Source organism: Lissotriton helveticus, chromosome 10 (assembly GCF_964261635.1).
Source record: "Lissotriton helveticus chromosome 10, aLisHel1.1, whole genome shotgun sequence".
Lineage (NCBI taxonomy): Eukaryota > Metazoa > Chordata > Amphibia > Caudata > Salamandridae > Lissotriton > Lissotriton helveticus.
Window position 1 is genome coordinate 491,434,318 of NC_136071.1, and position 25,630 is coordinate 491,459,947.

Genomic DNA, 25,630 nt, shown 5'->3' on the forward strand with positions numbered 1-25,630 from the left:
GCAATTACAACTCAGAGACAACATGTTTTTGTACCCACCACTTCTGCTGGAATAGACACATATGCATTCACATTTCATGCTATTATTAATAAAAAATGTTTCTTTTGAACCTCTAACATACACCCAATGCTATATGGAGCCCGCCGCCATGTAGAAAAATGCCAGATGCTTGTAGTGTATACTTTTTATTTACACATCAGACTATGCCTCTCTAGCCTGTATTATTTCAAATGATTGAATGACTGGATAAGTGCTCCCTAACAGAGCTCTGGATAAGTGAAATGTTCCCCGTTGATGTCCTTCAGACGATCTTCTAAATAACATCTTCTGATCAACAGTATTCTTTCTTCTTGACTCGTGTGAGGTAAAGCTCCCCCTTGACCTCACATTTGGCACATCATGTATGTGCTGAGTGTGTTCTGCTTGTCTGACTCTTCAAGATTGTGTAGTAGGCTCTCAAGGAGAAAAATACAAATGAATAAAAGTAGACAAGTTGGAGAATAAATGTTGAGGTTTTATTCTCATAAAGATGACCCACGACTACATGAAAATCCAGTTATCATCTGAATACAGCATGTAACATTCTGGAATACAACTATGTCTTTTAGAATAACATAAAACTAACACTCTTTAAAATAACAATACACTGTAATAGAAGATAACAATATACCAACTTACTACACATCCCCCTTTTTTACGGGAGAATAAACTAAACCTACAACATAAGGAATGAAAATTCACAGGAAGATAAGTGATACAGCTATAAAATCAAATTCACTAAAAGAAATAAGAAAAATTTAAAAAGATAAAAAAAATTAATTAATTCATGACATAATCACACAAACGGAGTGATGCTGACCTAACTCTACCACCTCCATTCATTCTACCTCTACCATCTCTCTCTCTTTTATGAGATATTAAAGGATGTGAGGTAGGATGAGAAGAAATCTTATTAGAATCACCTTCACCAAATGATGAGGTAGAAACAGTGGGGCGATCAAAATGACAAATAGGAGACTGAGCAGAGGAATCTTGTGCAATAATATTGTCACCAACACCAAACCAATCTGAATTAGAATTATCGATCACATTAGTGTCATGCTTGTTTTCACGAATAATGGCAGCTTGTTTATTGGTTATTTTAATGAGGGCATTTTTGTTCCACCAACCCCTGTCCTGGAGAAGAACTGCCATGTATGAAACTCTTAAAACGCGGACAGGGGCTGAACATTTTGACCGACCTTTAGAACAGCATTGAACATTCTGGAATACAACTATGTCATTTAGAATAACATAAAACTAACACTCTTTAAAGTAACAATACACTGTAATAGAATATAACAATATACCAACTTACTACAGATATTCTAAAAGCTCCCCCCCAAACCACCTCAACAGCATGCATTCTGAAGGGGACCAGCTGGGACAGGTCTCAAATGGACTGAGACCATGACCATCAAGTGCAAGCTGGACGTTCAGCACAAGGGCGGGCAAGTAACTACTACCAACATACTTAGTGCATTCACTTGCCCCCCCCCCAAAAAAAACACCCTACTGGAACTGGGCCTCCTCTAACTTGGCCCAAAAAATTGACGCACGCCCCTATCACAGGGGACTTCAACTCCAAGAGCAGGAAAGTAAGCAAACAACCCCTCAGTATGTTGACATGGAATGATCCATCACAGCTCAGCCGCAAACACATTTCTCAAGGGTGCAGATATCCTCTGTGTGCAAGAAACATGGGCACTAACACCAACCCCATTGCCAGGATATGCGGAATTTCACAAACCTGCAAAAATTTTTTTTTTAACTATTAGGGCGACCATAATGAGGGATTTCCACATACATCAAACACTCAAAGCTGAGCTTTGTGGTATTACACACCTCTGACATGCTCTTAGCCGGCATTTTAGAAGGCCTAAAAAACGCAGTAGCCCCCTTATCAATATTATCAATCAATGTATATCACAACCCCCAGGGCCCTTCTATAAGTTAGACAGACTAATCGAACAAATTGAAATACTAATAGCACACCATGCATCCCTCAACCCTGGAAGTCATAATCCTGGGAGACTTTAACATGCATTGATTCGGGTAATGGACCAACCACAGTAGGGTTGCCGGAGGCATGGCAAAATTCAACGTTCTGTTTCAGACCTACAACTTAGAATCAGCTGAAATCGTACCAACTAGATCTGGCTGAGTTTATCCGCCCACATGCAACAAACAACCATTGATTACATCTTTCTGAGCCAGCGCATAGGAAACATCATGCTAAGCTTCGACGTGCTCCCACTGGGGGCAAAAGCGATCACGCAGCCCTGCTAGTCCGTCTGGAAACAACATTTGGAAAACGCCACACCCGTGCCCCCATCTAGAGGTCAAACGGGGAGGAACAGATCAGACTTCGACAGAGAATAAAATGGACACAAATGACCAGGGGTGTGTGAGGGTGAGGATGAGGGGGTGTGAGGGTGAGCGGGTGTGAGAGTGAGGGGGTGTGAGGAGGTGTGTGAGGGTGAGGGGGTGTGAGGGTGAGGGGTGTGAGGGGGAGTGAGGATGAGAGGGTTGTGATGGTGAGGGTGTGAGGGGGTGAGGGTGAGTGAGGGTGTGTGAGGGTGGGTGAGGTTGAGTGAGGGTGTGTGAGGGTGTGAGGGGGTGAGGAGGTGTGATGGGGTGAGGGTGAGGGTGTGTGAGGGTGAGGGGATGTGAGGGTGAGGGTGTGTGGGGGTGTGAGGGGGTGAGGGTGAGAGGGTTGAGGGGGTGAGGGTGTGAGGGCAAGGGGGTAAGGGTGAGTGAGGGTGGGTGAGGGTGTGTGAGGGTGAGATGGTGTGAGGGTGAGGGGGTGAGGATGAGGGGTGTCAGGGTGATCGGGTGTGAGAGTGAGGGGGTGTGAGGGTGGTGAGGGGGTGAGGGTGAGGGGGTGTGAGGGCGAGGGGGTGTGAGGGTGGGGTGTGAGGGGGTGAGAGTGATTGAGGATGAGAGGGTTGTGGGGGTGAGGGTGTGAGGGTGAGGAGTTGTGTGAGGATGAGGGGGTAAAAAACAAACATCACATCTACGACCTTCTCACCGATGCAAAACCAGACATACTATTCATAACCGAATCATGGTTGGGAGAAGATATGGCTCCAGTCCTGCATGAAGCCATTCCTCTAGGCTATCAAATAATCACCCAAAATCGTATAGCCAAAAAAGGAGGCGGTCTAGCTGTTGTATTCAGGCAAGCACTACATATCACTAAAATTGACAACATCTCCATAAAGAATTGTGAGGCTCTTCTAACAAGATGCAATCCTACACCGTCTTCCTCCTGTAACTTCCTGCTCCTTTACAGACCTCTTACCTCCTTTATGTATCTATATACTTTCAATGTAATTATGGATCTATATATTTATCACTTTCTTGTAATTTAGCATTTCCAATGCACTACCCTATTTCTCAGCCTATACATATATCAATATATCCTCTACATCCACTCTCTCATTTATCCCAAACCCCATACCACTACTATGATTGTCAAAATAACCCTTTCTAGACTCTCTCCTACTCTACCCCTCCTTGCATCATCTGACACCTCTTTTACTATACCGATCCCCTAAAACATACTTTTCTAAACTCTTCCCTCTGAGTCCTCCCCTCCAGGGGGTGAGGGTGTGTGAGGGTGTGTGAGGGTGAGGGTGTGTGAGGGTGAGTGAGGGTGAGTGAGGGTGTGTGAGGGTGAGAGAGAGGGTGAGGGTGAGTGAGGGTGTGTAAGGGTGTGTGAGTGTGTGTGAGGGTGAGGATGAGGATGTGTGAGGGTGAAGGGGTGTGAGGACGTGTGATGGTGTGAGGGTGGGTGAGGGAGGGTGAGGGTGTGTGAGGGGGTGTGAGGGTATGTGGGGGTGTGAGGGTGAGGGGGTGTGAGGGTGAGGGGGAGTGAGGGTGTGTGAGAGTGAGGGTGTGTGAGGGTCAGGGGGTGTGTGAGGGTGAGGGGTGCGAGGGTGGGGGTGTGAGGGTGAGGGGTGTGAGGGTGTGTGAGGGGGAGGGTGTGGGGTTGTGAGGGTGAGGGTGTGGGGTTGTGAGGGGGTGTGAGGGTGTGAGGGGGAGGGGGTGTGAGCGTGAGGGTGAGGGAGGGCGAGGGTGAGGGTGACGGGGTGAGGGTGTGTGGGGGTGAGGGTGTGTGAAGGTGAGGGGGTGAGGGTGAGGGGGTGTGAGGGTGAGGGGGTGTGAGGGTGAGGGGTGTGAGGGTGAGGGGATGTGAGGGTGAGGGTGTGTGAGGGTGAGAAGGTATGTGAGGGTGTGAGGAGGTGTGAGGGTGAGTGAGGGGTGAGAGGGTGTGTGAGGGTGAGAGGGTGTGTGAGGGTGAGAGGGTGTGTGAGGGTGAGAGGGTGTTTGAGGGTGAGAGGGTGAGTGAGGGTGTGGGGGTGTGAGGGTTAGGGGGTGTGAGGGTGAGAGGGTGTGTGAGGGTGAGAGGGTGTGTGAGGGTGATAGTGTGTGTGAGGGTGAGGGTGTGTGAGGGTGAGTGAGGGGGTGTGAGGGTGAGGGGGTGAGGGGGTGTGAGGGTGAGGAGATGTGAGGGTGAGGGTGAGGGGGTGTGGGGGTGAGAGGGTGTGGGAGGGTAAGAGGGGGTGTGAGGGTGTGTGAGGGTGAGGATGAGGGGGTGTGAGGGTGACGAGGTGTGTGAGGGTGAAGGGGTGTGAGGGTGAGGGTGAGGGGGTGTGGGGTGTGAGGGGGTGAGGGTGAGTGAGGATGAGAGTGTTGTGGGGGTGAGGGTGTGAGGGTGGGTGAGGTTGAGTGCCGGTGTGTGAGGGTGTGTGGGGGTGTGAGAGGGTATGGGGGTGTGAGGGGGTGAGGAGGTGTGTGAGGGTGAGGGTGTGAGGGGGTGTGAGGGTGAGGGGATGTGAGGGTGTGTGGGGGTGTGAGGGGGTGAGAGGGTTGAGGGGGTAAGGGTGTGAGGGTGAGGGGGTAAGGGTGTGTGAGGGTGAGTGAGAGTGAGATGGGGTGAGGGTGAGGTGGTGAGGATGAGGGGGTGTGAGGGGGATCGGGTGTGAGAGTGAGGGCGTGTGAAGGTGAAGAGGTGTGTGAGGGTGAGGGGGTGAGGGTGTGTGAGAGGGTTGTGAGGGTGAGGGGGTGAGGGTGTGACGGTGAGGAGGTGTGTGAGGGTGAGGCGGTAAAAACACGCATCACATCTACGACCTTCTCACCGATGCAAAACCAAACATACTATTCATAACCGAATCATGGTTGGGAGAAGATATGGCTCCAGTCCTGCATAAAGCCATTCCTCTAGGCTATCAAATAATCACCTAAAATCGTATAGCCAAAAAAGGAGGTGGTCTAGCTGTTGTATTCAGGCAAACACTTCATATCACTAAAATTGACAACATCTCCATAAATAATTGTGAGGCTCTTCTAACAAGATGCAATCCTACACCGTCTTCCTCCTGTAACTTCCTGATCCTTTACAGACCTCTTACCTCCTTTATGTATCTATATACTTTCAATGTAATTATGGATCTATATATTTATCATTTTCTTCTAATTTAGCATTTCCAATGCACTACCCTATTTCTCAGCCTATACATCTATCAATATATCCTCTACATCCACTCTCATTTATCCCAAACCCCATACCACTACTATGATTGCCAAAATAACCCTTTCTAGACTCTCTTCTACTCTATCTCTCCTTGCATCATCTGACACCTTTTACTATACTGATCCCCTAAAACAAACTTTTCTAACCTCTTCCCTCTGAGTCCTCCCCTCCAAAACTCCTTTTTACTCACCCAAAAGCCTCCTCCTACTGCTAAGACCTAAAAAAAATCCTGCACTCTTTTATCCCTCCACTATCCTTTTCAATCGAAATTAACAGACTAACATGTTCACTTATCAAATTCCATATTAAACTATACTAATATACTACCCAAATATCAGAATAACATATCCACTACTCAAATTACTTCATATTTTTTTACTATACTAATTTTCAACAGTAATCCTTTATGGGTTCCGGAGTGGGGTGCTACTCGCCAGAAAAGCGGTTCAACACCCATCAGGGGTAACAAGTGCTATATGAATGCAAATCTTTCTTCCCCTTTTATCCCTCCGCTAACCTTCTCACTCCAAGTAACTGACTAATATCCACCACTGAAATTACTTCATATTTCACCATATTAATTCACCACTAGTGCTTTGTAGGCTTCCTGAATAGCGTGTGCCAACAAGAGCTATATGAATACAAACATTTGTCCTCCTCTATCCTTCTGCTATCATTCCAAATCCAATTAACTGACTAACCTATCCACCACTTAAAATGTACTTGCAAGTTTCACTATACTAATTCAACACTAATCCTCTATGGGTCCCGCAGTAGCGTGCTACTCGCCGAAAAAGCGCTTTGACGCCTCGTCAGGGGTAGTAAGCGCTAAATAAATGCAATTACAATACAATACAATGTGGTGGTGTCCCGGAGTGATGTGGTGGTGTCCCAGAGTGATGTGGTGGTGTCCCCGAGTGATGTGGTGGTGTCCCGAGTGAAGTGGTGGTGTTCCTGAGTGATGTGGTGGTGTCCCGAGTGATGTGGTGGTGTTCCTGAGTGATGTGGTGGTGTTCCGGAGTGATGTGGCGGTGTCCCTGAGTGATGTGGCAGTGTCCCTGAGTGATGTGGTGGTGTCCTCGAGTGATGTGGTGATGTCCCTGAGTGATGTGGTGGTTTTCCTGAGTATGTATTGCGACTTATATAGCGCACGTATCACCCGAAGGCATCAAGGCGCTTGCTTAGGGAACCCGTCCTGGTATTCCCCGGCAGGGTATCCACAAGGTGAAAGCCAGGCATCCCGCCGCGAGGGGCCGTAGTGGAGATTAAGCAAGCTATTGCCCAGAGTCGCAGAGTGTGACCCCGTGAGTCGAGTAGGCACCGGAGCGAGAATTGTCAAGTCCGTGGAATTTTTGAGCCTGAGACCCGCCGAGGCGGGGAATCGAACCCTGGTCCACGGCCGATCTCAGCTTCCGGGTCTGCCGCCTCTAACCACTGAGCCACGCTTCTCCAGTGATGTGGTGGTGTCCCTGAGTGATGTGGTGTTGTCCCTGAGTGATGTGGTGGTGTCCCTGAGTGATGTGGTGGTGCTCCTGAGTGATGTGGTGGTGTCCTTGAGTGATGTGGTGGTGTCCCTAAGTGATGCGGTGGTGCACCTGAGTGATGTGGTGGTGTCCCTGAGGGATGTGGTGGTGTCCCTGAGTTATGTGGTGGTGTCCCCGAGAGATGTGGTGGTGTCCCCGAGTGATGTGGTGGTGTTCCCGAGTGATGTGGTGGTGTCCCTGAGTGATGTGGTGGTGTCCCTGAGTGTGATGCGGTGGTGTCCCTGAGTGATGTGGTGGTGTCCCTGAGTGATGTGGTGGTGTCCCCGAGTGATGTGGTGGTGTCCCCGAGTGATGTGGTGGTGTCCCTGAGTGATGTGGTCGTGTTTCCGAGCGATGTGGTGGTGTCCCCGAGTGATGTGGTGGTGTCCCTGAGTGATGTGGTGGTGTCCCTGAGTGATGTGGTGGTGTTCCTGAGTGATGTGGTGGTGCCCCTGAGTGATGTGGTGGTGTTGCTGAGTGATGTGGTGGTGTTCCTGAGTGATGTGGTGGTGTCCCTGAGTGATGTGGCGGTGTTCCTGAGTGATGTGGTGGTGTTCCTGAATGGTGCACCTGAGTGATGTGGTGGTGTCCCTGAGTGATGTGGTGGTGTTCCTGAGTGATGTGGTGTGTTCCTGAGTGATGTGGCGGTGTCCCTGAGTGATGTGGCAGTGTCCCTGAGTGATGTGGTGGTGTCCCTGAGTGATGTGGTGGTGTCCTCGAGTGATGTGGTGGTGTCCCTGAGTGATTTGGTGGTGTTCCTGAGTGATGTGGTGTGTTCCTGAGTGATGTGGTGGTGTCCCTGAGTGATTTGGTGGTGTTGCTGAGTGATGTGGTGGTGTCCCTGAGTGATGTGGTGTTGTCCCTGAGTGATGTGGTGGTGTTTCTGAGTGATGTGGTGGTGTCCCTGAATGATGTGGTGGTGCCTCTGAGTGATGTGGTGGTGTTCCTGAGTGATGTGGTGGTGTCCCTGAATGATGTGGTGGTGCCTCTGAGTGATGTGGTGGTGTTCCTGAGTGATGTGGTGGTGTTCCTCAGTGATGTGGTGGTGTTCCTCAGTGATGTGGTGGTGTCCCTGAGTGATGTGGTGGTGTCCCTGAGTGATGTGGTGGTGACCCTGAGTGATGTGGTGGTGCCCCTGAGTGGTACCCCTGAGTGATGTGGTGGTGTCCCTTGGTTATGTGGTGGTGTTCCTGAGTGATGTGGTGTGTGAGGGTGTGTGGGGGTGTGAGGAGGTGAGGGTGAGAGGGTTGTGAGGGTGAAGGGTGTGAGGTTGTGAGGGTGAGTGAGGGTGTGTGAGGGTGGGTGAGGGTGTGAGGGTGAGTGAGGGTGTGTGAGGGTGAGAGGGGGTGAGGGTGATAGGGGTGAGGGTGATGGGGTGAGGGTCAGGGTGAGGGTGTGAGAGGGTGAGGGTGGATGAGGGTGAGGGGTGTGAGGGTGAGGAGGTGTGAGGGTCCGAAGTAAATGGTGGCAGGGCAGACATCATAAGAAAGAGAGAAGAGACTGTGTGGTGACTGTGTTGTTCAGTTTCAAAATCAGGAGGGGGAGAGTCAGCACAGTCTGCGAGGGATCAATGTGTATAGAGGCAAAGCATAGCGGATGTAGCATTGCAGCTAGCAAGTCGAGTGTTTTCAAGCTGAGTGTCCCTAGAGAGATGGCAACACAGCAACAGCATTTGAGGAGCAAGGCTACTGTAAACAAGCACGGTAGGCTTTCACTTTCGTCCAGAAACAAGCTCTCGGCATTGCTGTGGCGCGGGAGTGCATTCCTTTGAAGTCTGATGCGGGGTCGGGGGTGAGGCAGCCTTTGAAGTCTGATGCCGAGGCTCAGACAAATGGTGGTGTGTTATGTGGCTGGCGATGGTGTGCACGCGCATAGATCACATGAACTGTATGCGATCCGCAGCCGTTTTGGTAGACTTTTCTTTTCCGCTTACTGTAATCTCGCCGGAGCAATGCGCAAGCGCATTGGCTCAGGCGAGACCTAAAAACCCCAAAAAACTGGCACTTTATTTGGAGATCTTCTAACGATAACAACAAAACACTTGACCAAGTACCAATGCATCACGCACGAACTGTGAATAAGGCTTTTAAAGAACTTTTATATTCAAAACTGGTTTTGACTGTTTCCCAGGTTTTAACACTATTGTAATGATTTTAAGAAATCTCAAAAATAAACTAATTCATTCATTCATTTTATCTCTTCATGGAAATAAGTTAGACCAAGTCTTCTTTCATACCGATTGGCCAGCTATATTGTATCATCTGTACTGACCCACAGTGTAGTACATATCCACTGATTTTACCAGGCACATCAGATCTAGATTAATAAGATTGTCTCCGATCACTCCAGCCAGAGCTATCAAGATGTACTCGATTTTGATTTGTAACCAAAGGTGTGTCATATCCCCTGTATGTTTAAAGGATCTGTGTAGCAACAGAGAACAGAATCAGGCCGTTTCTGGCTACTTTCTCAGCAGAGAAGGGCAGGTATGGAGCAGTTAGCCATGGAAACAGGGAAATTCATGGGCACCTTTTAAAACACTATGGGCCAGGTGTAGGTAGGCAAATACCGGTCGGTAACGGCCGAAAATCGGTAAAATTGGCCGTTACCGACCGGTTTTCAGATAAGGAGATGCAGGTGTAAAAAATTTACCGATTCGGCAAATATGAATCGGTAAAATACCGAATCGGTATTTACCGAGTCCATATTTTCCGAATCGGTATTTACCGATTCCTTATTTACCGAGTTCTTATTTACCGAATCGGTAAATAAGAATTCGTAAAAAATGCCCATCGAGATGTAGGAAAGGCCAAAAATACCGAATTCAATGAAATTCGGTATTAAGAGTCGGTATTTACCATGGACTGAAAGCAGGTGGTAACCAGGTGCAGGCTATATAAAAGGGCCCAAAAGGCAACAGTGTTGCAAGAATGGCGGCATTCTATGTGATTGCGAGGCGGCAAAGGCTACAGGCTGCAGGTGAGAGGGTATGGAGAAGGTGTACAGGCAGAGGATCACCCTGTTCCAATTGACTGAGCCTGAGATACTTCAGAGGTACAGGCTACACCCCAACACCCCAGAACCATTATGGACTTAATTAGGGACCTCCACCCATACCTGGATCACCCAACACCCAGGGCCCACACCATCCCACCCCATGTGAAGGTTCTCTGTAGCATACACCTGCTTGCCTCTGGGAGCTACCAGAGTGTGATTGGCGCGGTAGGTGGTGTGTCCCAGAGCTGTCTGTCCCGTTTTTTCAGGGAGTGGATGCCATGACGCAGAGAATGGAACATTACATCTGGTTCCCTGACACACCTGCGGAACTTGCTAAAACAAAAACTGACTTCTATGGACTGGCACACTTCCCGCATGTGATAGGCTGCATAGATGGCACACACATTCCACTATGCCCACCTGCAGCCACTGAACACATCTATAGAAATCGGAAGTCAACGCACTCCATCAATGTGCAGGTGATATGCAATGCTGGCAACATCATCACAGACATAGTGGCCAAATTTCCTGGGAGCTCGCACGACTCCTACATATTCCAGAACAACGGAATATACGCACGGCTTGTTGCTGGAGATTTTGGAGATGGATATCTGCTAGGTAAATAAGTGTAACACACCCTGAAATGAATGGCAGATGTATGTGTCATGTGGATGTAACTCATGGACCTCTCATTCCCTCCTAGGTGATAGTGCATATGCCCTGCGTTCCTTTGTGCTCACACCGTACCTCAACCCAACTAACAGAGGGGAATGGCGTTACAATATGCCACACAGGTCAACTCGCAACGTAGTGGAGCGAACATTTGGACTCCTCAAGAGCAGGTTCCGTTGCCTCCACAAGAGTGGAGGTGCACGACAGTACACCCCCATCCTGTGTTGCAAGATAATAGTAACCTGTGCCATGTTGCACAATCTTGCCACCAAAGAAGGAACAGAGGTGGAGGTGACACATCACGAGGACATTGATGATGACCAAGAACATACAGACCCCCAAGCAACAGGACCAGCAGCAATAGATGGAAGATTGAGACGGACAGAAATTACACGTCGATATTTCTAGGTGATGTATGACATATAGACAGGTATAGTGTTTGACAAGTGTAGTTTAATATTCACCACATCATCATTACATAGGAAAAAACATTGCCCATCAATGTCCATGTCCATGGCTGCTTGTGCTCAGTTGCCGTCACTGTGTGCAGTCCTGTGGATCTTCGGCATTGTTCAGTGCTTACGCCCACGCACTACATTGCGGGATTGATGTGCCTGGGTTTCAATATCTCGGCTGGGGCCTGACTCGGCATGGCTGCGCCTGACGCTCCTGCGCACCTCTGGCACAGGTGTGCTGGAGCCACTCCTGCTGGTTGACCCCTCTGTCTCCTCCACACCCGTGTCACCAGCATTGCCTGTGTTAGTGGTTAGCATCTGCTCCATCGCAGAGGTCACTCTTCCCATGCCCCGTGTCAATTCTGTGCAGCAGTGCACAATTGCATCCTGCATGGATATTGAGCGTTGGCAAAGTAGTGAAGTAGCTGTAGCAAATCTGTTAATTGCCTTTGACTGCTGCCGCATATATTGTCGCTCCCTGCGACGCTGTATTTGATCCCTGTCCAACTTATCAGACAGTACACCCATGTAGGTGGAGATGTCTGTTATCCCCTTTGAAATTGCCTCCAAACTGCATGCTATGTGGCCTATTCCCTTGTCCATGTTTGTCATTTTATTGTTCATGCAGCGCACCTGCCTATGCACGGCCAACAGTGCCTTGGCCTGCATGCACTGTACCTTGACCATTGTGGCCTCCAGGCCACAGAATACGCTCCCACCTTCCTACCCATCGCCACCCTCACGTGCCCTCCTGCCTAGGACACTGGTGCGCGCAGAGCCTGCTGGAATCTGTGGTCTAGCTTTGTCAGCCACAGGTGCAATTGTTTGCTGTACAACATACTCATCCTCCAAATCAGAGGTTAGCAGGATCCTCTAAGGGGGCACATCAGGCCTACTTGCCCTTTCCTGCATGGACGACCTGGACTTTGCTTTGGGTGTAAGCGGTGTGCTTAACAATTCAGGAGATCCAAATAACAGAGGTGATAGCGGGACAGGTGTTGAGGCTTGCTCTGGTGATGAGGCTTCCTGGGTGGTGGTGTTGCCTCCTTCAACAGCCCTGTGACCTGTGCCTTCTTTCTCTTTTTCCCTTCTCTTAGTTGCTGGTGCCCTCTCCTCCCTTGCTTGTGCTGGAGTGCGTGAGGACTCTCCTGTGGAATCAAATTGACATAGGGTAAATGTTGTTGTTCACCTGTGTGTAATTCTTAAATAAATTGTTTACACACCTTTGCACAGTGTACATTGTGTGTTTGGTGATGTGTGTGGCATGCCTTGCTGAGTCTTGTGGTGTATGCATTGCATGTATGTACTCATGACTATGTCTACCATGATGCATTGCTGGCCCCAAGTATGATCTGTTCTGCAGTGTAATGATTCTACACAGTAGGGTACGGGTTCAGGTAAATGGTTGTGGATTAGGGTACATGCATCTTACCTTGTTTCCTTGTTGCTCTTGCTGCACTGTCCAGGTCTCCAATCCCATGGATGCATTCTGGCTCCATGGTGGTTTCAACGAGCTCCTCCATCTCAGTAAGTTTTGGTGCTTTGCTCCTGCCACCTCCTGTCACACCAGCATCCTTTTCTTGCGCAGCAATCTTCTTTTTGGTTATGATGCGCAGATCATACCATCGCTTTTTAATGTCCTCTATCTCCCGGGGGGTCCCACCGATGGCATTGTCTTTGCCCTGTATGCCAAGCCATATGTTCCTCTTCACAGACTCTGCAACATGCAGAGACTGTTTACCGAATATTTGCTTGTAGTGACTTACAATTTCTTCTACAGCCACCTGAAGTTCTGCTGGGCTGAACTTTATCTTTCTTTTGCGCTCCCCACCATCCTTTTGCCCTTCCTGAGACTCCATTCTGTTTCACTGCTTGGCTCTGGATGCTCAGCTCCTCTCACCTCAGCTCAATTGTTTGTTCAGTTGGTGTTCACCTGCATGGGTGTGGCCACTCCCAGGTACTGGGGAGGGGTGCTTCATTCTGATTGGTTGGATTCTCTGGGCCTTGGTTGTGGGGTGTGTAGGTTGTCCCTGATTGTTTGGCAGGCTCACATGTCAATTTTCATATTTCCGAATCGGTATTTACCGAATTGGTAAATTCCAAATCGGTAAGTTATTATTATTATTATTATTATTATTAAAACTTATATAGCGCACAGCTACCCTGAGGCATCCCGGCGTTATGAACAGTGCATCAACCGTGGGACCATGAAGTAGTAGTAGCGACTCACAAGGGAAACAGATGTGTTTTCAAACCTTTGCGAAAACGCAGGGTGCAGGTCTCAGCACGAAGTTTTAAGGGGAGGGAGTTCCAGAGCGTTGCTGTGTGCACAGAGAATCGTCTCCCGCCCGTGCGTGATCTTTTTACTCTCGGGACCTGGAGCAAACACCTCTGGTCAGACCTCAGCGCTCTGTTCGCTTTGTAAGGCACTACCAAGCTCCCCAGGATAGGAGGTCCACTGCCCTGAAGAATTTTGTGGGCAATGGATAGTGCCTTAAACTTCACTCTCTCCCGCACTGGTAACCAGTGCAGGGCCTTGAGAGCGGGTCTGGCAGATTCAGTTCGAGGAATTCCCATAAGGAGTCTGGCCGCCGCGTTTTGCACCTGCTGAAGTTTGTTAAAAGTAGATTCAGGGGCGCCCAGAAACAGACCATTGCTGTAATCTAGGCGAGATGTTATCAAACCCTGAATCAACAACTTCCTCGATGGAAAGGGAAGGAGCGGGAGAATTTTACGCGCGGCCCGCAGCAGGGCAAAACAGACTCCCGCAGTTCTTTTAGCGTGAGTTCTGAGGGAGAGGTCTTGCTCCAGCCAGACTCCCAGGCTCTTAATCTCCTCTTTCATAGTTGGGAGGTCACCCATACAGCTTGGCCAACATGATGGTGGCAGTGGCGGCGCTTTATTTCCAAGCAGCATAATCTCCGTTTTAGAGCCGTTCAGCTTCAAGGCTGAGCTGCTCATCCAGGTGTGGACATCCGCCAGACATGAGTGCAACAAGTCAGGATTCTCCACCAGTTGAGGAAGGGCGACCACCAGCTGAGTATCATCAGCATAGCTGATGATTTTGATGTTATAAGGGGTCACCACATCCTCCAGGGGGGCCATATAGACATTGAATAATGTCGGGCTCAAGGACGAGCCCTGCGGCACCCCCCACTGGAGAGAAATAGATGGAGACTTGTTGCTTCCTTCCCAGACCTGGTAGGACCGGTCTTCCAGAAATGAACAGAGCCATTTCAACGCGGCTCCTACCACACCCACCTTTGAAAGCCGTTGAGTCAACACCTGGTGGTTGACGGTGTCGAATGCGGCACTCAGATCCAGGAGGATCACTGCTACTGATCCTCCCGAATCTAAGATGCGCCTTGACTCCTCAACGACAGCCAGGAGAGCCGTGTCGGTGCCTTGGCCGGGACGGAAACCGGTCTGCGAGTCTCGGAGCAGACCGTTCGACTCTAGAAAGTTGGACAGTTGATGGTTTGCAAGCTTCTCAGCAATTTTGCTGAGGCCTGGCAACAAAGAAATGGGCCTAAAATTGGCCAACTCGGCCGTGTCAAGGTTAGATTTTTTTAAAAGAGCCTTGACCACGGCTTTTTTCCAGGTGGGTGGCACCAAACCACGAGAGAAAGAGGCGTTAATCAGGTCCGTAATGGGCCCTACCACCGCGGTTGCTGCTTGCTTTAAAATTTTAAAAGGGACTGGGTCCGTAGGGGAGCCGCTTTTTATGGAAGCTATAGCTTTTAACGTTTCACTTTCTGAAACTGGGCCGAACGTGTCCAAGGAGATAGGGCACTCTTTCACCCGAATCGGGGGAAATTCTTCTTGGGTCCCGTGCGGTATAGCGATCTGGGGTAAAGAGTCCAGTATCTTTACAATTTTAATATGAAAGAAATCGGCCAACTCCTTGCACCTCTCAGGGTCATGGGTGACTGCTGGTTCGGGAACTTTGAGCAGTTCTTGCACCACCTTAAAGGTTTCCCTGGAGGAGTTTGAGGCAAGTTGTATTCGCTCCTCAAAGAAATGTGCTTTTGCCAAGCGGAGGGCTGCTTTATAGGCTCTAATCGCTGTCCAGTAGTCCTTACGCTTGGCAGCATCAAATTTCTTCCTCCAAGCCCTTTCCAGTTTCTTGCATCCTTTTTTAAGCAGGCGGAGCTCAACCGTGAACCAGGGAGCGGAACCAATTCGTTTCTCCCTCTTCTGTAAGGTTTTCACCGGGATGAAGACATCAAGCGAGGCGTTCAACCATCTATTGAAGTCAGCATCTCCTTTAATCGGGTCCGACTCAAATGTAGGTTGTGAGTTTGCCAAGTCGTGGGTCCAGTCACCCATCGGTAGTCTGGACCATATCCGGTCCACCACGACCTCTTGAGATGTCGGTTTTAAGGGCAGATTGATTTGCCATTCCACCGACACTAAGGAGGTAAGTTCCGAATCGGTAAAACCCATTCATTCCTATGGGCCAGGAGACCCATAGGAATGAATGGGTTTTACCGATTCGGAATTTACCGATTTGGAATTTACAGATTCGGTAAATACCGAAATCAGATACCGAGTCATTCCGAATCGGTAAGTTTTACCGATTTCTAACCTACATACCATTTTCCGAATCTGAAATACCGATTCGGTATGAGTCGGTATTTAAGAATCGGAAAATGAGATTTACCTACATCTGGCCCTATGTTTTATCAGGGTCCGTGGGCATTGGATCCTTTTCAGATTTTGCAAGATGAGAAGAAATGAAGAAAAAGTGCATCCAGCTGAGCTGAGCCAAAGCCCTAGGGAAAGGAGTTAAAATACATGCCATACTAAAGGAAAGTTGTAATTGCCACAATCAACTTGCATCTTTGAATTGTGATGTGAACCCATGTTGACAATAATTTCATCCAAGCTAACCTAGTAAAGTCTGTGATTGGAAGACAATTTTAAACTCGACCCTACTTTGCACGGACAATCTGTGAGTTGCATGATCTAATTCTAAGAAAAGCATTGGTAGTATGAAAAAGTGCTTTAATTCAGCATTTATAGAGACATGTACTCCAAACTCGCTGCATAGAGCTGGGTAAGATAAAAGGCGAGAACCAATAGTGGTCCCCACAACAATCAAACATTTACCAAATAAATACAGTTTCAAATATTTTCCAAAGGCAACGCGTTAGATTTTGGGGTCTCTGGTTGGCACAGGTAGGTACTTGTGACAAATAGGTACCCTCTCCTCTAGTCAGGGAAAGGGGATTACACACCTAAAATAACCCCTGCTCACCCTCTAGGTTGCGTGGCATGAGCAGTCAAGGCTTATTTCAGAGGCGTTGTTAAGTTAAGCAGTTGTGACCACATACAGTAACCCAGTGACAACACTACAAATGGACACCACACAGGTTTTATATAAAAAATAAGTAGACTTTATATAGAGTTACCACAAGACCATAAACAACAAAACACACACTATGATTACTTTAAAATGGTAGATTAAGCTTAGTTCAGTTCAGTTCAGTTCTTAGATGCGACTCTCTGCGTCAATGTACCTAAAGTTGCGCTGCGCTTCCATGACAAGCAATGTCGCAGTGATGGGAAATGCGGCAAAATTCAGATACAAAGAAATAAAGACGTGAAGATCTTCCAGATGCGGCACGCTTCTCGGGGATGCGAGAAGCTCTCGGTTCGATGTGTGGACTGCAGCGGCGACACCCTTACGATGCGACGGCAACAGCTCCAGCGGCGACGCTCTTCTCCACGATGCGTGAAGCTTCCGCTCGATGCGACAACTACAGCGGCGACATCCAAGATGCGACGGCAGCAGCTCCGACGGAGGCACGCTTCTCAGGGATGCGAGGTGCTCTTGGTCGATGCGGTGCAATGCGACAGTTCCAGCGGCGACACCCTCCTTCTCCGGAGTTGCGACGGCAGGCACAGCGATGGCGACACGCTCCGACCTCTTGGCGAGATTCTTCTCCTGATGCGGTGCAGTGCGACAACCACAGCGGCGACACCCTCCTTCTCCGGAGTTGCGACGGCAGCAGCAGCGACGACGACACGCTTCCTATTCGTTGCGGCACGCTTCTCTCTGATGCGGTGCAGTGCGACAGTTCCAGCGGTGACACCCTCCTTTCTCCGGAGTTGCGACGGCAGGCACAGCGACAGCGACACGCTTCTTCTCGTTGAGTCGCGCTTCCAGCTCCTGGCGACACGCAGTTCCTCAGAAGGCCCAAAACAGCAGAAAGCACTTCCAAAGAATTCTGGGGAGCTGGGGGGTGAAGTCTGTTGTCCCTGAGACTTCAGCAGGAGGCAAGCTTTTTTCCAAGCCCTTGGAGATCCTTCACAAGTTGAAAGGATAGTTACAAAGTTTTTTCTCCTTCCTTTGGCAGTAAGGCAACCACTGCAGGCCAATCCCCCAAGCAGCACTTTGGCTTGGGAATAGTGTCTCCTCAGTTTCTTCAGGTTCCTCTCCTCAGTAAAGGTTTCTTCTTGTAGTCCAAAGTGATCTAATTTCATGGGCGCAGGGTCCCAATATTTATACCCAGAAATCCTTTGTTCTCTGAGGGGAGAGGAGCCTTTGCCCAGTCCAAACCAGTTCTGAAGCACTCTGTTTACCAGACTTCTCCTTTCCTTTCACAGTGCAGGGCATGCACATCAGACGCCCTACAGGAGACGGAGCCAGTATTGTGGAAGGTAAGTACAGTCCTGGAGCCCTCTGTTTACAGGACTCCTTCTCTTCTTTCAGTGTGCAGGGCAGAGACATCAGCCGCTCCCCAGGGGGTGGAGCCAGCATTGTGGAAGGCAGGCACAGCCCTATTCAGAGTTCAGGTGCACTCCTCCCTCCCATCAAGATGCAGATCTCTCGATTCACCACTGGGTGACTCAGCCTGCCTCCTGGAATTCCCCAGCCCTGTCACTCACAGAAACCAGACTTAGGAATACACATCCTAGCAGAGGCAGGTTTGAATGGTTAGACAAGCAAATACCTACTTTATAAAAGTGGTATCTGCAAACACAGAGTTCAGGCATACTAAAGTTGAATTTCTACCATGTTCTCCGAGCCTGTTAGGATTATAAAATGTAACAATTCTAACAGCCCATTCTGACCTATGGAGAACAGGTAGCCTTGCAATAGTGAAAAACGAAAATTGCTGTAATTCACTATTAGGACATGCCACACACACCAGGGCTTGTCCTACCTTATACTTACAATGCACCCTGCCCTTGGGCCTACCATAGGGGTGACTGATATGAAGAAAAGGGAAGGTTTAGGGACTGGGAAGTGGGTGCACTTGCCCAGTCAGCATGACAGTACCAGACTGCACGCAGGCTATGCAATGGCAGACCTTAGACACATTTTACAAGGCTTCTTCTCTGGGTGGCACAACCAGTGCTGCAGGCCCACCAGCAGTATTTGGATTACACGCCCTGGCACACTCAGTGCACTAGACTAGGGTCTGACAAGTAAACCAAAGTAGCCAAACATGGAATCACTAATCCATACATCAATTTACAATAGGGAGCACTTGCACTGTGGCACTGAATAGCAGTGGCACAGTGCCCAAAGCATCTAACACCAGCAAAAACACATGCGGCAACAGCAGAAATGGAAGGGAGACCCACGCCAATGGTGCCAGGTCTAACACAACGCGATTCTCATTTTTTAGGCAGAAGCCTACCAGACAGCACAGCTGTCTAGTTTGCAAATACATCTTGGTGACATTCAGAAAGCTTCCCAGGGAATGCCTTCTATGGCAGGACCCGGAGGCGAGGATTATGCTATCCTTTCTTCATTTTATTGCACAGCAGCCATGTTAATCACTACCCACAGTAACAAACTAATATAATTTCCCATAACCCCCAGGGAAGAAACTGAAGTTCATAAAATATCGGTCCAATATCCAATCAGGGATAGCCCTTCTGGAGAAAAGAATCATGGAGATAGCGCAAAGGAGCCTACAACCCCTCGTTCCAAGGGAAGAACTTCCAGAACCTTCAGCCCCAGTCCCTCCAGAGCAGGCATTTGCTTCCCACACTGAGAACCCGCGCAAGGTTCAGCATGAAGCAGGGGTGGGCCTGGACGCTTTTGCCAGGCTAAAGAAGGTGTTTTAGATGCTAATACTACCCCACACCTTCCAGTGTCCAATGTGCCTTGATTTTGCCCCATCCAGTGACATTGTGACTAATTCTACCACCACCACCCATCTTCCTCAGACAGTTGGCTTTGAGGTTTGTGACTCATTTTGTATTCTATTTTCTGGATTTATTTGTTTTAGGCTGGCCATCATGTCTTTGTCCCTCCTGTGAAGTATAGCTTGTTCACTACCGCTCCTTGAACAAGTGCTCACTTTCTGGAACCAGGCCTTTAAATGTTGTTCTTATATAGTCAAATTAGCGGTGCATTCAAGGACAGAGGTCAAATGTCAGGCTCTGTATTCCAGGGAGCTTTGTGTTTATTTTTTATTCTCTGACTTCAAAGTGAGGGGATTTATGTGACAATCCTGCTGGGCACCCTTGTGAGAGGAAAGGCTGAACTATATTATTTTTTCCCAGCGCACAACATAATTTAAATATCTGTTAATAAACTGTGCAAGTATTTCAGAATATTAATTAGGAAAGCACAAAGAAGTACATTTTTTGTCATTTTAATGCGGGGGGAAACAACGATTGAAACACATCAATACACTTGGTGATGCCATTTCCATCCATTATCATTTGTGTGCTGTATAGTTTGATCAGTAAAACTGTATATCTGTGCAAATGTAACCATCATTTCAAGTGAAAATGTGTTGTCTGTAATGGCAGTGCGCTACCACAACATGCATACTCCACTCTATATAACTCCACTCTATGACACTCTACTGGGCGACACACTAGGAGACTCTACACCCCTTAACTCCATGCCACTCTACACAACACCACTCCACTCTAAGGCACTATAAAACTCTACGCCCCTGTATGCCACTTCACTCCATGGCACTTCACTGCCACCCTAGCACATTCCACTCTACGATACTCCAGTCTATGATATTCTACTTAATTCTACGCCACCAGACTCTACGCCACTCAATAACAATCTACCACTCCACTCTATGCCACTCCACTCTGACACTTTACTCCACTCTATGCTATGCCATTCCATTTTACGACACTTTACTCCACTCTATGCTAAGCCACTCTACAGCACTCCACAACACTCTATGCACTCCACTCTGCGATAGAACACTCTACTCCAATCTAGCCACTCCACTTCCCGCCACTCTATTCCAGTCTATGCCACTCTACTCCACTTCACCCTACGCTAATGCTTATTGTGAACTGCAAGGGCTGACAATTCCACAGTTTTGGTGCCAGCTGCCAGAAGTGGAATATTCCTTCCCTACAGCTCTTGATTTCAGCACCACTCAACAAATGCAGAAGGGAATACATCTTCTCAACGTGTGAAGCATATTACAGAAGGGTTTGCTACTGACAGAAATTGGTTGAAGTGAAACCTGTGAGTCAAATGCTACCACTAGTGAATTAACTTGATGTGCAAGTAAGGAACAGAAGCTTTAGTCAGGAGACAAAATCATTGTGCCAATACATTATCGTTGCCATAACCAATAGTACTGTTTTCTCCCAACGTGCTGTTTTACTTAAATGAGGCCCATCTATACATGACAGGCCTCCAAATGTATGCAATAAGCAATGCCTGCTTCTCCAGCCTAGTCAGTTGTGCACATCCTCATATGCTATACCTCTAGAGCCAAAAGATCTGGTAAGACTAGACTGGGGAGAAAATAAACGTCAAACAAAACGAGTGAAAGCAAATAGACCTGTGTCTGTCCCCTTGTCTCCTAAACTTTTGCTACTTACAAGGCTGGCACACAGGGGGTTTGCCATGGCTACAAGGTAAAATAACTACATTTCCATGTTAACGCCATAGCAATGGTTCACAAGTGATTAGGAACACCTTACCACCACCAATTAATATAGTTCTATCACAAAGCCAGAGAGTGAGGCTATAAGACCACAAACCTGATATTCAGATCAACTCAAGCACTGCGATCCTACATATTTCTGACAATTCCAAACTCCATTAGATCTACTTCAAGGTTGTGACGATTGCCTTTCCCCATACAGGGAGAAGCTGAATATGAATGAAGAGGCACAGTGGGAAAAAATGGAAGGAAAGTAAAAGGAGAACCAGTCACAGTTGTGGGCAACGAGCAGGATCCAGAAGGTATGAAGGTGGATGAAATAGCATCAGAGAGGAAGGCGGTGACAAAACTTGGAGTCATTTTAGAGCAGGAGATGAGATGAATGTAGGCAGGGAGATTTGGAAAAGGGGTGCAGGCAAAGGGGGAATATGGCTGAAGAACTGCAGTAAAGCCAGAGGGTCACACAGAGGAATGGTGTACAGCGAAATGGAAATGTGTGTGAAAGAATTGGGAGAAAATAGAGGGGGTGTGTGCAGAACGTCAGGCGGAGAGTGGGAAGATAGAAAAGTGCAACTGGGATAATGTGGTGTAGAAGAGTTTTTGTGGAAAGGGTAAGCATGCTAATGCAGAGGTAGGACAAGATAAGGCAGCAGTATAAGGAAGTCTGAGGACTGTAGATGGGGTGCAGTCGAAGTCTGTTGAGAGAGTCATACAAGTAGTGGGTAAGGGCACAGGGGCGTGAGCAGGAGGGAAAGAGGTAGGGTCAATGGTGTCTGAAGAAGGAGGCAAGGCACAGGAGGAAGACAAAGGAGGGGATTGCAGTACCATGTTATGGTGGGCGGTGATCTTGACAGGATTCCCATAGCATTGGCAGAATGAGGGGGAAGGACTAGAAGCAATGGAAAGAATGGAATGGGTGCATAGGTTGGTGGAAGAAGGCAATCCTACCAAAGCTGGACTAATGGGGAAAGGCGCAGTTTGAGAATTCAATATGCCACCAGCAGCAAGGTGGTATCCTTAATGGTGGAATAAAGAGGGGACGTTGGATATAGCAGCTCACATTTCTAAAGAGGTCAAGGACAAGGTGCTGAAGGTTCAGTATTGTCACGTTTCTAATTCTCACAGAGGAAGGGGAGGAGAAGGTAGAGGTACAATATGGGGATGTATTGGTCGATGAGGAAAAGAAGCCACCCAAGCAGTTGGTGCACATAACATTTGTGGAATGAAGAGTGGAAGTGTGAGAAGTTGGCCTGATAGGTGATGTTTCCAATTCTGGAACCACCTATTATCAGACCAAACAATCCCTTATGGTGTCTGGTTGTAAGTCAACCTTATTAGACAAGCTATCCTAGGGGTAGCATGGACTAAGCAGCCTAAAGGCTTAACTTAAGAGGTCGTGTTAGGCGAGCTGTTTTACCACATACAATCCTGTAATACCAAATGAAAGGACACCACACAAGTATATATTATAAAAATATATGTATTTATTACTAAAAACAATCCCCAGTATTCTTTATGAATAAAGGGGCACAAGCGTTAAATCAAAAGCACTATTTAAACATACAAAGTTGCACAATTATGGATGAGGGCGGGTGGCCACTCAAACCATATACTAAACAAGTGGTATAAGAGATGCCACTCGAGCAGTGGTTAGGCCTAGGGCCTAGGGAATCGCTGGGAGCAGTCAGGACAAGCAATGCTGAAGTCGGGAATGGCCCTCGGGATTCGGGAGCAGTGCGGAAAGCGCACGCATGCACCAATGTTAACCAATGGTGCGTAAAAAGTGTAAAGTTAGAGTTTAAGGACACTTCCGCTGAACCTAGAGGAACAAAACTTAAGACACAGACCCTAGAGATGTGCACCAGTGTGGGAACACGGGCGGAGCAAAGTTACCTCACCCACAGGAAGCGGGTGCACAGGGTCGAAGTGGCGTCGGGTTTTGACACGCAGGTTCTTGGCGCTTGAAGCTGAAGATGCTGCAGGCGATGTGAAGGAAAAGTGTCCGGTGGATCCAAGGGTGGATCTGAAGTGGTGAAGACCTGAAAGCAGAGGGGACAGTGTTCAAAGTCACTGACCAGTGACCACCGTGGAACCAGATTGGAACCAGGCAAAGTCGGGTGCAAACAGGTGATGAGGTGTTGCTTCTCTCTGCAGCCACGTGGACACGAAGAGGTCAAGGATGTCCAGGAGTCGATCACGAGCTGTCCCTCAAAGGCTCTAGCTGATGGCGGTATTGGCAACTCGATTGAAGCAAACAAGCCTTGGCTAATGCAAGCCACGGGGAAAGTGAAAAAGGCTTATTACTCGGACCAGCAAGGTCAGAGCGGGTACTCCTTTCTACAGGAGCGAGGGCAGATCTGGAGCAATCAGACCCACAGTGTAAATCATAGGTTTCGTCGCCAAGATGGCCGCTGACCACGTGACAAGCAGCCGGGATGGCGAGTCGAGTGGCACAAAGCAAAAGGGCCCCACGCAGATCGTGGAGATGCTGGAGGGCTGATCTTTGGTGCAAATGCTGCTCGATTGTGGGGCTTCTCAAACCCCAAAGCACAGAGTCGAGGGTGCCTCGGGTGCTGCGCAGTCAGCGTCTCGGGGGTCTTTCAAGATGTCCGCTCCCACGTCTCTCGGTGCCTCCACGGGTCCCTTCTTTGCAGGGACTGTGGATCGGGCTGGGAGAAGTCTGGGAAGCTGAGTCTTGTCAGGCTCTGCACTCGGGCTCCGGCGGGAGGCGGCGGCAAAGCAGACGTCGAGGTGCTGGGTGGTGCCTGTGTTCACAGGGTGGCCCCTCCTAGGCCACAAGGGAGATGCTCTTCAGTCTTCTGTTCATCAGAATGTCGAAGTCCAGTCGTCTTCTTAGTTTAAAGGTGATTTCAGGATGATCTGCAGTGCATTGGCACTGCTCCCAGTCTTATACTAATTTTGGGGGCTGGATTACCTGCTAGGTCCCCTCCTATGGGTGGGACCCAGGAAGTGGGTGGATACACCCCCTTCCTTTGATCCAGGCCGCCCTGGCACGAGGGCTGGAGTGCCCCAGAACCGGTTTGGCCGGATTATGCAAGGGGCAGCCTTGTGCTCCCCATGCAGTGTCTGGTTTCTTTCAAACCTCCCTGCTACAATCCACTATCTCCTGTCTGAGGGGGTGTAACACCTCCCTGCAACAGGAAACCCTTTGTCCAGGCCCCATTTGGCTGAGTTTCGGTCAGCTTCAGGGGGTCAGACTCTTGTCTGTGGCAGAGGCATCCATTTTGTGGATCTAAGGTCCTTTTAGAAATTAACCGCATTTAAGTAAAGTAACATGTCTTACCCCTCTAGAGGGGTGGAATGCTATCCCCGTCGCCAGAACTGGCGAGGGGATAGTATTCCAAATCGTATGACACCTTACACGACATGTTTTGATAAAGCCAAACCAGAGTTGCTATATAACCGCGAGGATTATAAGGCACTTAAGAGTATATGGTATGGCGTTATCCTGAAACAGCTTAGGGAGTTGTTCCCGACAGCTGCAGACAGGCTCAGCTCATGCTAGAGCTCCATCTCACATTAAACCACGCACTCTGCCTCCAGGATTGATGAGGCCTTCCATAGGAGTGGCTCACAGGTTAATATGTGTCCAGATATAGGTTTAGATATAGGTATACTATATCTAAGCAAGGGGTGATTACACCACCTTACCCCAGCTGAGTGATCAGCCAGTTGTGTCAATTTAAGAACCAGCCAGGGGTGGCAAAAGATATGCTGCAGCCCCTGGTAGGCCTTGGTGGCCCCTATGCCCTGGGCACCTATAGTGCATTATACAGGGGCTGACAAGGAGTCCATTTCCAATTGTGGTATGTACCTAGGGTACATGGAATCCATTTTACAGAGAGAGCAGATGGCCTGGGGCCCTGATTAGCAGGGAACCAGGTCAACTAAGTCAAAAAACCAGCTAAACACAGGCAAAAAATCTGGGGTAACCATAGTCAGGTAGCCACCTTCCTACACATCCCCCTCCCCCCCCAAACGAAAGGAGATAAGGCTATCCTTGGCCAGGTAAGCCTATATTGCCTGAGTGGCCATATAAGGAAGTACCTGCACTAGCATGGGTACCCCCTGTCTCATGGTCCACTAAGCAGTCCCTCACCCTTGGGGTATTAGAGGATCTCCACCATAGGGAATCACTGCCTTGGGTGTGTTTATGCAAAGTTAAAGGCTGGTTTGGATATGGAGTATTGAAGTGAGGCTCTACTAATTTAGGGCTTAGCTTCCTCCAATTATCTTCCACCATGTGTGCCTTTCTTTCTTTAACTGAGTTGCACTGTGCTCTCAGGGTCAACCTCTGGCTACCTAAAGCTGGAGGCTGGGTCCCTCTGTTTGGCTTGCTGGAGGGACAGTTGGGGTCCCAGGTTTGGCTGTGCCCAACAGAATCCATCTGTGGGAGGTCCCTAACTGTTTTTAAGGGGGCTCCCTCAGGAGTTTGTAAAGTTTTCACCTCACTAGGGCTACTAGTTTTGGTGCCCCTAATCTGTTGAT

The 25,630-nt window shown here is 48.7% G+C and overlaps 1 protein-coding gene across 1 annotated transcript in view; it reads right to left on the reverse strand.

Annotated features, from left to right (window-relative positions):
• Nucleotides 1-25,630, reverse strand: part of LOC144784299 (WW domain-binding protein 2-like) — a 431,126-nt gene that overhangs the window by 159,763 nt on the left and 245,733 nt on the right. The window lies entirely within an intron of this gene.